The 14,571-nt window shown below is 30.6% G+C and overlaps 1 protein-coding gene and 1 long non-coding RNA gene across 7 annotated transcripts in view; one reads left to right on the top strand and one right to left on the bottom strand.

The window, feature by feature from the left end:
• The window catches only part of LOC119683666, a 323,964-nt gene that overhangs the window by 143,901 nt on the left and 165,492 nt on the right, over positions 1-14,571 (bottom strand). The window lies entirely within an intron of this gene.
• LOC119683676 lies at positions 5,335-9,612 on the top strand. Of its 5 annotated transcripts, none has more exons than XR_005252677.1 (6): positions 5,335-5,659; positions 8,497-8,703; positions 8,755-8,909; positions 8,974-9,113; positions 9,178-9,315; positions 9,380-9,612. It is a non-coding gene; the product is annotated as an uncharacterized LOC119683676 (long non-coding RNA). The 5 variants fall into 5 exon arrangements; XR_005252678.1 differs by lacking the exon at positions 5,335-5,659 and adding an exon at positions 8,001-8,314 and having other exon boundaries at positions 8,989-9,113; XR_005252675.1 differs by lacking the exon at positions 5,335-5,659 and adding an exon at positions 8,002-8,314 and having other exon boundaries at positions 8,769-8,909.

Genomic DNA, 14,571 nt, shown 5'->3' with positions numbered 1-14,571 from the left:
TTGTGACCGAAAGGTTTTCGGAAGTTCTCATTTAAAATTCGCGCGCTGTATATTTTTCGATATTTTAAGTTTATGTAGTTTGGCAGCACTGTCCTTAATTACTATGCCAAAAATGAGCGCGATCTGTCAGACAGTTCGTTTACGACAGCTGTTGAAACCAGTTCACCTCAGTAGTGCGTTGCGAAAAAACAATGGAAAAAAATATTGAACAAAGAGTTTGCATCAAATTTTGTGTTTCGAACGAAATTTCGTGTGCAGAATCGTTGCGAATGCTACAAAAGGCTTATGGGTAATCAGTTTTATCGAAAACTCAAGTTTATGAGTGGTACAAAGCCTTTCAGGACGGTCGTACGACCGTCGAAGACATGCCGCGTTCTGGACGACCTTCGGCCTCTACCACCGACGAAAACATTGAAAAGGCAAAGGAAATCGTGTTCCAAAATCCTCATGTGAGTGTTAGAGAGATAGCACGAGAGCTAGGCATCGGTCGTGAGAGCTATCCGCCGTAAACGGCCTCAATTGTGGAAGGATAATTCATGGATTTTTCATGACGATAATGCTCCCTCGCACCGAGCCAACATTATCAACGATTTTAAGGCCAAACATTCAATAAATACCATCGAACAGCCACCGTATTCACCTGATCTTGCACCGTGTGATTTTTTCCTGTTTCCCAAACTCAAATTACCACTCAGAGGAACGCGTTTTGAATCCATAGAAGACGTAAAACAGAATTCGCAGAGGGAACTCAAAGCCATTCCGGAAAGCGCCTATAAAAAATGTTTTGATGATTGGAAGAAACGTTGGCATTTGTGTATCGCTTCTAATGGAGCATATTTTGAAGGAGATAAAATAAATATTGATGAAGATTAAGAATTTTGCGTTTGTACATTGTGACCGGAAACTTTTCGGTCACAATGTATTTCTGGTTAATTACGCTTTACATCCACACTAGGTTCATATAAACGTTGTACACTGGATCTATTGTGGTGACTGTAAGTATTTTGAACTTCTTATTTTATTAAGAAAGTGAACTGGCTTCTTACGTTGAAATCTTTTGTAGTCTGTTTCTAGATTTGTTGTTTTATTAAGGAAGTAAACTAGCTTCTCAAACCTTTGTAGTCCGTTCTGCTTTTTCATGGTTCCCAATCATGCTGGGTTTGTAAGAAAGTTGTATACTGGATCTATTGTAAACGCTTGTAAACGCCTTGGTCTTGTTATTTTTGAAAGAAAGCGAAATAGTTATTTGTAATCAATTTATGCTAGTTCACGCTTTCCAAATACCAATTGCTAAGTGTGAAATCAGGCTAAGCGTCTGGTGTTAGTTGAACTCTGCGACCTCCTTTTATATAAACATCATTGGTTTCATATTTTATGAAGAAAGTTGACTAACTTCAGAACATAAATTCTATTATAGTGTGTTTTCGAAAGTTTATGCTTCCCAATCGAAAATTGCGGAACCCGGCATAGATTTTCATCTTTAGAAGTTTACTCACATTCGTGAATTTAATAATTTGCTATATTTTTGTATTTTAAATTTGATAAAAAAATACATTTGTTGACTTACTATTAAGAGATTAAGAGCTCTTCTCTAGATTTAGTTCTGGACTTTGTTCACAAAGCTTTTAAAGGCCTCGTGTAATTGGTACAATAGGACTCTTCTGGCCGTAGCACCAGCTATGGCCAGAAGAATTGAGGACGATTTCACCTCAAAGTTTTAATAATAATAAAATGCTTTTTATTCATCACTTGTAAAAATATTTATATTTCTTAAAAACGTCATATATGAAATTCATCATTGATAAGTGAAGATTGATGTAGCTGCATAGCATCAGTTCAAAATGCTTCTTCATATATAGTATATGCTCATATACTATATATACTATATTTTAAAAGTTTCCATTGCCAACAAAATAGAAAAAGTATAAAGATAAGTAAAGCAGTGGTGGCAATGACCCCAAATTAATTTGTAATAGCACAGCCACAAAATTTAGTTTTTATCGCTTTATTACCACAAATTATTTACATTGCGACATTTTGTTCCGTCTCTCGAAGAACTTGGTTCGGTTGTAAAACTTCTAACCAATTTATTCTAATGACTTATTTCAGTTGGCAACGTTGACAATATGAACGCCCTCAGAGTTGAGTTTTTAGTAATATTTGAAGAGATAAGAGTAGTAAAACTGTGGTAAATTATGTATAATGTGCAACCAACGCTTCAGAACACTAAATCCTTTTTTCGTTTTGTTCATAGCTTTGCTTTTTAGGGATAATCATGTACTTTCCCAACGGCTTAAACGTCATTTAAGCATTGCACGTAAAATGACATAATAAAGATGCACAGCTCCATTGAATCTAGAGTACGTCAGCTGCCTTACGCCCCCGTACACACGCAACGCATTGGATGCTGCGAACGCAAACAGACAAATTGCAGAGAATTTCCCAGGAGCGGCATCCATGAAACTAGGCTAAGATCTTTCAATTTACGTAGTGCGATGATATGCTAAGATTTTGTGGTCTTTTTTTTTTACTTTAAAATAAGTTTTGTTTATTTTTGCAATTTTTCTTATGAATGAACATCTGTATATATCGTAGCGTGCACTATATATACTCGCAACAGCACATTAATACTATTGAGCTTCATGTTTCTTCTTTGGATTGAGGCAGCAGTGCCAACCGCTCCATGGAACAATTTACGAGTGCATTTATTTCAGCACTGATTTCATTTCAAAGGAGAAAATCCCTCTTCGCAAGGCTTGCGGAGATGCGCTACAGTTGCATCATCTCTCTGCCTCAAAGGTGGTAATGTGAAGTAATAAAGAAGTTGGCATGGCTATGGGTAACCTGTACCATATATGCACAGGCATACGTACGCCCAATATTCAAGTATTTGGCTTAACGCTTTGGCACTCGTTCAAATTGAGTTCTGCATGTTAAGTTTTTATGCAGATGAGATATTTATTTTTTTTTTCTTTTTCAATTTTTTTTTTATTTTTTACTTTTTACTTTTTGGTTTAATAAATGAAAATGTTTTCCATTTTTAATTATTTTTACTTATTTTACTTTTTACTTTATACGTTTTACTTTGTACGAGTAATTGACTTTTATTTTCGTACAGCAGCAAAAGTTTAAGTATTGAAAAGTGCATTGCACTGCACTTTTGTCCGTCCACACGCAGTTTGTCTTTCCGTCTTTCCGTCTTTCCGTCTATCCGTCTTTGCGTTTTTCTGTCTGTCTCTATTGCGCTGTCATCATGCACCGGTAAATACGTCAAAGTCAGTCTTTTCTGGGTGTCGATAAATTACGTTAACTGTGTTGGGCTTTTAGAAATTACAGTAAATCCACCTTGGGACTTCAGCCAGAGCCAATTGAGTGCCTTCAATCGCAAGTGTCAATTTCGGTTTTTATTGGAATAAAGCTGCCAATTATTATGTAATTTGATATACTATCAATATGCCGTCCTGTTAGCAAACAAATTTCTGAATATAAAACCACTTAATAAATATTTACAATTGTTCTATGACATAAGTAGAAAAGATTCATAGTCAGAAACATAGTACGACTATTCAAACAAGAAAGGATTTAGGATTCGAGTTGACAGAACTTCAACAGAATTCATTAACATAATTATCTTAAAAATGCAATTATAAAATGTAAGAAATGTAATAAAATAAAATGTTATTAAAGTTAGTTATGTTTGCCGAAAACTACGCTTCTTATGACGATAAAGAGTGTATTTTTAAAAGTTAGAAGGCTTCGAATAGAAAAGAAAAGACAAGAACAAAAATTTATGGATGCCGCTGTTTCGAGTATTGTCAAGTACTTATCGTCAAGTCTTAGGAAACATTGGAATTTTTTAATTAATTTATAGTCCATATATAACTAATTCTATAACTTTTCTTTTCTATTCGGAAATAAATACTTAACAAAATGTCTTTTACTTAATAAAATGTTGTTTAAGTAAATAAATTTAAAAAAAATTAAACAAAAATTAAGAAAATATTATTAGCTGGATTAGGTTCTGAACAACAAACTTTGGATAACTTTTCAAAACTAAAGTGGAATAGTTCCACCCTCACAGTAAACCCGACGCCTATGGCCATATTGGATTACTTCTGTTATGAACTGACCTAATTAAAGATATTTAGCCATACGTTAGGTTAGGTTAGGTTAGTGGCGGTCTTGTGTTTAAAGCCCACTTAAAGTCATATAATGTCTCATTATGTAATCAAGTGATTAGCGTTTGAAAGGGATTACAAGATCAGCGTTTGCTCGTTAAAACGAACGCCAAAAGGTACGACTTTCCCATAAGATAACGATAAACCAACCTAGCTAATTTATAAACTTGGGCAAGTCTCTAATTTAGCAGGGGGACAGCTCGGTTAGGTCAGCAAGAAAAGGGGGCCCAAAGAATTTAGATCTTCTTCTAACAAAGGATGGACACTGACACATGTGGCCGAACACGGGTCCTTCTCATCTTCAGAGCTACAAACTCGGCAAAAGTCATTATAAGATAGACACAGTTTTATAGCATTTCTTCCTATTACACTATGACCCGTCAACACCGAAACCGTAGTACTGACCAGATTACGTTTTAGTTAAAGCGGAGTTGATTTTATTTATATTAACGAATATTTGGCTATACCAAATATTTCGCCAAAAGTATCTCATATTATCTCATACCTAAAAAATGCCAATGCAATGTTTATTTTTTCGTTAGAATCACATTAATACTATTGAGCTTCATGTTTCTTCTTCGGATTGAGGCTTGAAGAATAGAAACCATGGCTTATTTGGAGAATATTACGAGTAAATAATCAATTCGTCGTAAGAAAGTAATAAAAAGTATTCCAGTGGTGAGTACCTGTGTGTGATCGTGACTGAAGAGTCAATTTATATCTAGACCTGATATTACATCATTGGATTTATGTTTCTCCCCATTTCTGTAATATCACTTTATTGGCATAATATTGAATTTAAAAGAGGAACTACATCAGTTGCTCAAAAATAAAACCATAAACAGTTTGTTTATGACTGATGACTGAAAAACATCGATTAAGGTTAAAAAAATTAGGTAAGAACGGCTACAGAGAAGACTTTGCGCTCTACAACAACATTTAACAAATTTAAGCAGCAGATTAAGACAATAGATTAATTTATGATTATATTCATAGAGTACAGATCAATTATACGTAAAGTATTAGTTTACCTGGCACTACAAAAAAAGAAAATCGTAGATTTTGAAATATTTTCAATCTAGTTAGTAGTGTAAAATATATGAATAGTTAAGGCAAATCCAAATACGACACATTTCAGTTAAAATAAATTTCTTTTGGAATAAGTAACTCAAAATTTAAAAAAAAAAATTAGTTTCTGAAACTAAAAATGTAGAAACATAAGAAGAACTACTACTTGAAATAGAAGAAAGTCTCTGGAGAAGAACTTTCTTTTATTAAAATACTTAAAATGTCGTATTAATCGACGGTTTTAAATAATATAGTACATTCTATTACTTAATGATAAGTCGCGCAACTACTGATCAATTTAAGTACATGAAAATCTATATTACAACGATATTAGGTACATGGATATATGGTATAAACGAGTGATTGGAATAGGATCACTCAAGAACTTTTAGTGATATGATAATTGCTCCATGGTAAGTTCTTTAACCTTTTTACATTTTTCCACTAATTAATTTATTTCGTTATTTATTTCTCTTTTCAGTTAAATAGCATTTGACGCTATTGGAGCTAATGGTAAGTACGCGTCTTCCTAATATTCTTCCACAAATTCATCCATTTTGAAATTTTTAAATTATTTTAAAAATATTTTTTTTTGACAATTGCTTCTAGGATTATAAAATATAATCTTCTTTTTATTACCCTGATGTGACATTGTTTGGATAACTGATTCTTAAAGTCTTTGAATTATATGTCGTTATTTGATTTTTAAAAAAGGCTTTGAAATTACTACTTTAACATCAATCGGTATTTCCCTCTAATTCATACGTACTTGGTAAAAACTTCACTTTGGACTCTTACTACAATTTCTGCAGGTGATTCAATAAAAGGTAGTATATGATAATGATAATATCATAATGATATGATAATCTATATGTCTTCATAACCAGGTGACCGAAATCGTGCAGAAGTACAATTACCGTTTATGCTGAAGAAACTTTGGAAATTGGCTACGGAGTACGTGAAACCTCTTCAACTTATGTCTCCTGATGAAAGATTCCTGCTTGTAGAAACACAATTATTAACTTAATGGTATGTTTTATTGTATTACTAGTTAAAATTTATTTAATTAAATATTTCCATAGATGTTTGTTGAACATCTTCTAGATGAACTAGAAGCGGAGTACTTTCACTGCTTGTAGATGGACTACAGAAGCAGTAGAATTTCAATTTCCACAACCATTCCAAGTGACCTGATGCTAAACTCTGTACAACTCCAAAGTTGAAGAACCAAGTAAAATTCTCTATAATTAAACCTTGAAGTTTGTTTTATGAAAATGGACGAACCTTTACCATCTAAATTTCTTGTGATTTAATTTAAGCTTTGGAACGTTGTGTTTGCATGAACTCAATTCTAAATTTTTATGAATATATTTTGCAGAAATAAAATTTTTAGTAAATATACATAGTTTTTATAGTTTTCATTTATTAAGAATTTAATTTGTTATTGAAATAAAAAAAAACGTTGGCTTTACTTCTGCTGAAACATCAAAGATCTGCACATATAATATAATTATATTCTAATTTATTGACTTAACTGCAAAAGTACGAGTATCTAAAACATTCGAAGTACATGAAAATGTATAAATAAACTGAAATATTTTTATTACATAGTTATTGTATGAAATGAGAAATATTAAATAATTCAGTCTACCGAACTTCATTTTGTCGAAGAAGATGATGGTCAGGATGCTCAAATGACCAAGCAACTGTAGATACCCTAAAGATGGGAGATACTCAAATAAAGGTGCATGAGCTTGCTATTATAGTGAAAATCTCAATTTTACTGTAAATAAGAGATGAGAGAATAATCGAGAGAGTATGTTTCTTATCAACTAAAAAAGGTTATGAGTAGTCAGTGACCCATTGAAACAGCTAAACCAGTCATATTATGTACTGTGATATATTCACCTCTATCATATTCTCCAAAATTGTGTTAAATCATCAATAAGATTTTATTTTCATATTTTAAAAAATTATTATTAAAGAATAAACATCAATCGAGTATCGTCTCTGTAATTAATTAATATTTTGAAGGTCTAAAATATTCTATTTTTCAAAAGACAAGAAATTCTAATAATGCATCGTATGTATAAAAGTCAAAGTTGACTATTATGTAATTTTTCACTAATTTACAAGTCCAACGTTATAGTAACATATAGAATATATAGGAGTCTCTATGGTACATACCCTTGGAATGCGTCGTATTGTAAATTCTATAGCAAAACCGAACACCACAAAATTTAATTTCTGAAAAGAAATGTAGTGTAACAATGCCTAAAATTATCCCTCAAAATCATTTTATTAAAAATAATTGTGCAATAGTACAGCCCACTATCGATCCAGCACATCATAAAAAGATCTAATATATAAATGAATAAGTGTTGGAAATCTCCACAATCTATAGAGCTTATTTTAAAAATTACAACGTATGACCTCGAGGCAGAAATATTGCAAAACTTAATGTTTTTTAGAAAGAAATATATAAATATATCTATAGACAGCATATATACACAAAAAAAATATCAATAACAGCATGAAATAGACAATTGTGATTTAACTGCATGCATAACATGTTTTCATGGTTATGACTAGAAAGATAGTTAATCTAATGTGCCTTCATCGTATGACTATTTAGCATGATACTAAGAAATATATTAAATATTTTCAATCTAGTTAGTGATTAGATGTCAATATAAATAGTTAAGTTAAATCAGAATACAATATATTCCAGTTAAAATAAATTTTGTTTGGAATAAGTTACTCAAAATTATAAAAAAAAATTTTGTTTCTGAAACTAAAAATGTTAAACGAAATGAATAGTATAAACTAGACGAGTTTCTGAAGAAGAACTTTCTTCTATTAGAACTCTTAAAATGTACTATTTAATGGTGTAAAGTATGCCAATTTAAAATATTAATTATACTACTCAAATATTAATCGCGCAACTACTTATAAGTTCAAGGATATGTAAAATGAATATTAGTAGGGTATTATGTACAGGAAGACGTGGATGAGTGATTGAAATAGGATCACTCAAGAACTTTTAGTGATAAGATAATTCCTCCATGGTAAGTTCTTTAATATTTTAATCTTTCTTCAAGGCTTTTAATTATTTTATAAGTCGAGATATATGTAAGTATGTAAGTCTTCTACATGTTTATATCGTTATCAATTTTTATACTTTTTTTTTTTAATTTTGATGAATTTTATTTTTATTTAAAACTATATTGACATTGAAATTTTGTTCAAGGATATGGAGAAATTTGTTGAAGAAAATTATTTTTAATTAACCTGACTTGACAAAACTTGATGTATCAATTTTTATGGTCTTTATGATCTTAAAGACCAATTGGACGTTCCAGAATGTGTATAGGAGTTACCTTCTTAGTATCAAATGATGTTTCTTGGTGAATACCTGTAGATGAAGATGTATCATTACATTCCAAAAACTTCATAGGTATTTTAGTAATTTTACATTTAAAGTTCATTTTTGTAGGAATGTTAGTAGTTTTATCTTTATAGCATTTCCATAGCCAAGACGATACATGAGACACCTATTCCAATTTATAACGGGAGAGGATGGTTGGAATGTATTTAAAATGGATCCATTTATTGATAACTGTGTGAAATTTATAATTACTGTGGCTGTTGGAACTGTTGAATGTAAGGCTATTAGAATATTTAATACTTGTTAGATATTTAAATTTAAACAAATTTTTATCTAAAGGATTTTATAATTTAGAAGATACATGAGACACCTATTCCAATTTATAACGGGAAAGGGTGGTTGGAATGTATTTAAAATGGATCCATTTATTGATAACTGTGTGAAATTTATAATTACTGTGGCTGTTGGAACTGTTGAATGTAAGGCTATTAGAATATTTAATACTTGTTAGATATTTAAATTTAAACAAATTTTTATCTAAAGGATTTTATAATTTAGAAGATACATGAGACACCTATTCCAATTTATAACGAGAAAGGATGGTTGGAATGTATTTAAAATGGATCCATTTATTGATAATTGAGTGAAATTGATAATTACTGTGGCTGTTGGAACTTGAATGTAAGGCTATTTGAATATTTAACACTTGTTAGATCTTTAAATTTAAACAAAATTTTTTCTAAAGGATTCTATAATTTAGAAGATACATGAGACACCTATTCCAATTTATAGGTGTCCCGCAACTGCGGGATTTAAGATCCAAGTACAAATCTCTGTATTTAAACATTGAGATATTTTTTCAGAGAAGGTAAATACTCCTATTGTCAAATTTCTAGTAGTAAATGTTTGGCCATTAAATCTAGCATGCAAATATTTAATGTTGCCAAAATTACTGTACTATATACTATATTTCTGATAAATAAAATTCAAAATGAATATATGTTGCATTTTTCTTTATATACAAATATTAAAAAAATATTTAAAATTAAAGTAGAAATTATATTATATGTCTCATTCCGTATATCACATAATTTTTAGTAAGTAATATTAATATATGTTAAAAAAATTATTTTGATTCCAATTTCTAGTTCTTGAGTTATTAAGTATCATAAATAAAATATGATCTTTACACGTTTGTCGAAAGAAAACAAGTACATGGTAATAATCGTCTATCATAACCTAAGAGAGAGAAAACCGACTTTTTAAAGAAATCAATGTTCACTTTGAAAAGGTGAATGAACTGATATTTCTAGGGATTGTGCTTAGCGCATAAGTATATCGGAAAAAATCCAGAAACGCATCTTTACAATTAAACACTGACTTGTAATAAAATCACCCAATTGCCAAACTCTTAAAAAAATCTATGGTAAGAGATAGGTGGAATTGTAATAAAAACATTTGGATTTTAAATAATGGTTCTGAATGGTTTTTATGTATATATTCAGCGTTTAATTTTTGCATTTATAATTAAAAATAACATTATTTTAATTCAAAAAATAATATGTTAATAGTCCTATACCTTAATACAGTACCATAAATAAATTGGATTGTTTATTTAAATACATATATTTAGTCAAATCTTTGCAGATAGTAATTATTGCCATCAAAGTAAAGGAATCACCATATTTGGAAACATCAGTTTTTTTTAATTAAAATTGTATAGCAATATAGTATACTAAATACTCTGGAAGCTACAATACTTTAAGAATATTTTGGATTCAAGTTTATAGTCGGCTATCAATTATTCGACATCCTACAGTAATTATCCAACTGATTCACAATAGTAAATTCATCATCATCATCGTCAGTTCCTGTATCTTCCATTGGTGCTCCATAATGTCTTAATAAAGCACTTCCATCTGGTTCTCTTTTTCGCCAAAATCTTCAGCTCGTTTCACATTATTCCGGACTCTACGATTTCCTTTTGTAATGTTCTTCTTCGTATATTTTAAAGACTTTCCCTCTTACGGCTGCTTTAGAGACTCCAAACAAGAGCTTATCGACAAATTTCCGTGGGGTCCTTTCGAAATGTGTAATCTAGCCACCGCCATTTTCGTGGCTTTATGTAATTGACTATTGGTTCCAATTTACAGTTTTCATATAAGTCGCAATTACTGATGACACTTGGCCACCACAGCTTGAGAATACGTCGAAGACATCTGTTGACGAGATGTCAGAGAGTGCAAAGAGTGCAAAGAGTAGTGAATTGCAACAACAACATTTTATTATTTTTATTTAATTGCATTTTTGTTTAGCATACAGCTATTTCGATTATCTCCAAATACTCATCGTCAGTGGTATTTTTAAAAATATTTTCTATATTTAATTAATCGTAAATAATTTTTTAAGACTGTAAGTAACAAGAGTTGCACTCGTACCCTGTCAAATTTGAAACTCAGAGTCAGTGTTTATTATTCTAATAAGGATTTTGGAGTGTTTTTAATTAACTGTGAAAGTTTATTAACAAATTCACTTGATGTGTTGTATTAGGAGGAAATCATAAATCAGCTGTAGAATTAATTCTTAAATTTCGATACTATTCTTTTGTAAAGGTATTATATATGAATGATTTTAATAATATCAACAGTTTAATATAATTTGATGTCAAATAATATATCAGATATATATAAACTTGTATCCTTTTTGTTTGTTAATAGCTTTTTTGAATGAATTGTTCATATTTGCTAATAACTTAAATGTTGTTTATTACTTTCTATCTTCAATTTACAGCATAATTATATAGGTGTATCATATCTCCAGGGACAATCAGTAGCTAACTATATAATTGTCTTATTTATCAAATATTTTGATTTTATTATAAGCAAATGTAAATAAATAACACTTTCCATAAAATTCCACAATGGGTGTTAGAAGTATAATTAATGCTACGAATTAAAGCATTAAAATTCTCTAATAAAAAAGAAGTATTGAAGAAGGGTTGTTTGACAATATGTCAAGATTTTTTTTGTATTTATTTTTTCTAATATTGACCACCCTTGAAACTCATTAAATGGAAAACTTTTCATTACAAAATGTTTTTTTCATAATTTCCGTGTTTCCTTTTAATATTTTTGTGGGTTGTTGTGGATCTCACACAAGCCACCGAAGTTTAACGACCTCCATGTCAATATAGTTGATGGAACTGGCCACGCGCATTATATCCATGCATATGACAATAATAATAATTATGATTTACACCAATTGCAACTACTTTATTTACTTTTCTGATTTTTTTCCGAACTCAAACTCGAACTCGAACTCGAGCACGACATTTGCGGTATTCTCACGTTCCGTTCCTGTAAATTACCTGCGCCGATTAAGCCAATTACTGACCGACTGCTGACTACTGAGGCTCTTTTAATTGATATGTACGGTTTTATGCTGATTTAGTAAAATCATTCGAAAAAATTGCAATTTGTGACAAAACATAAACAAATATTAAAGCGAAATTTCTTTTTAAAAAGTAATTTAATATTTCCAATTTATTTGATTTTATTGCTTATTCCAAACCAGACTGATTTATAGCGTTCAGTACATGTATATATATTTACATATAAACATTTCAATGCACTTGAAAGAATTATTTCTTGTGGAATGAGAATTAATTTTGTTTACTACTTAATTTCATTTGCTTTTATTTGTCAACTAAATTTTCTATTGTATTTTGATAAATAAAAAAATGTTGAAAACAAATCTACTGCATTTCCGTTTTTCGTAAATTTGTGTTCTAAATTCAATTTGATTTGTACATTTAAGTGTGTACCAAGATACACTTTTTCAAGATATTTACGAATTTCAATTTCAATGTATTTCATATAGTGGAGTAGTTCACAGCACATATAGTATCTACGCACAACGTAGACACTGAACGGTTCGTGTCAGATACAAGAAAAGTGCAGCTCAATTGGTTAATTTATGCCCAAACATTTGTGCTTGGATTTCTCTTGGTTTACTGTACCATCTACCGAACATTTGAGATTTCTATACATATTTCTATACATTTATCTGGTAATTCCCGCCAATAAATTAAAAGTAATGTATGAAATATGCTGGATTGCATAAAATGGCTCAGCTTTGCTCCTAAAAGGCACCCAAAACTTGTCCGCTACACCACACAACACTTCCCCAAATCAGTGGGGGTATTGGATTGAGGAAGCTACTAACAATGTGTTAGCATATTTAACTAAAAACTGTGATTGAAAAAGGGCGGCAACTTTTATGAGCATCGTTTAAAGTTTCGGTCTCTGGTTGTTGGTTGTTGGTTGTGCAGATACAAACAAATCCTACTGCCTTCTGATTGTGCTATGGAGTAGCAAAAACAAAAATAGCACATCTACAATACTTCAAGCACACATTCACAACACATCAAAAATTCTCATATACATTTTTGTCCATATATGCTAATATTAAAAAAATAACATTAAAAATTCACTCTTAACTAAATTCTCAATAGTCTTTAATAATATTTAATAATTTGTTTGTAAGTTACATAAAAACAGAAAAAAATCATTTGAAAGCACCTTAAATAGTACTATTATATCTAAATGTTTCCAGCAAGGATATGCACACACATCTATACACCGGCCGAAATGATGAACCGGAAACGGACGCAAATGCCGAGATGCTGTATACAAACGAACGTAACCTTTCCCAAGGAAAATGTCAGTGAACTTTATTTTTTTTTTTTTGATACAATAACAAAAGTATTATTTTAAGCTTAATTACTAAAAGTAATTTTCTTATTTTTTATTTAATTTTATTATATTTATTTAAAATTTTTTATTTATTCTATATTTTCAAATTTATTTACACCGAAATTAAGCGAACCGCACGCACCGCACAGATCTCCCAACAAGCGCACTCCCAACGAGTTTTTCTTCAACTGAATTTCATTTTTATTTTGTATATTTTATATAGCAATGTGGTATAAAACCTAACATTTTATACCAAACACTGTTCAAACTTAACATAACTGTTAACGTCTACAGGAAAATGTACAATTAGCAGTGTTAGCAGTGTTAAAACAGTGATGGCGATAATAAAACGTGAGAATGTAACTTAATTTTTAATAGCTTTCAAACTGCAACAATAATAACAGTGGCGTAATGCCATGCGCAGATGATAACCACATTCAGCGGTTTGCATGAAACACATATAACCATTTTTAGGTATAGTTCAATCAGCGTTCAGTCAGGTCTACTATTGCGGCTGCCTTAAACTGTTGTATATTTTTACACACAAACTGTAATCAGTTACTGAAAGCGGTTGTCTTTCGCGTAGGACATACTGGTCAAAGCTTAATATCTCATATCCCAATACGTGTAAATAGACAACTTAGTAAAAGTCACCTTGTCTTTTTCATCTTACGAAATTCATGTAATATCATGTTTCGACTAAAATTGCATATGTTAAAGAAATTAAAATTTGGGCGTTTCCATTGGCATAAATTGATTTATGCATTGTGAAATAGCTTGTGTATTTACATTTTACTACTAAAACATATAAAAAATATTTCAAATTTAGGACATTTCCCTTGTGGGAAATATATTTTTAGAGTCGCATTTGACATTTTTCGTCTTTAATGATATGATTTATTATAATGAGCTCATTTATATGAAAATTCTTTGTATGATAAATTATCTTAATTATCGGTTGTAATGATCAAAACTGCTTAAATGAGACCAGTGGAAACATGGTATAACTCAATAAAAGAAACATTAACCACACTTGAACATAACTAATGATTGTTCTCCTTAAAAAGATACATACGAAAACTATCGAAATAGGCGACTAAGATCCCGACACCTTCCGGCACTGTTTGGAGTGTAAATGGTAGTGAGTGAGTTTTTACTTGCGTCACCCAACCAAAGTTGTGCA

The sequence above is a fragment of the Teleopsis dalmanni genome, chromosome 2 (assembly GCF_002237135.1).
Source record: "Teleopsis dalmanni isolate 2A chromosome 2, ASM223713v2, whole genome shotgun sequence".
NCBI lineage: Eukaryota > Metazoa > Arthropoda > Insecta > Diptera > Diopsidae > Teleopsis > Teleopsis dalmanni.
The sequence above is the reverse complement of the archived record's forward strand: the minus strand, read 5'-3'. Positions and strand labels throughout refer to the sequence as shown.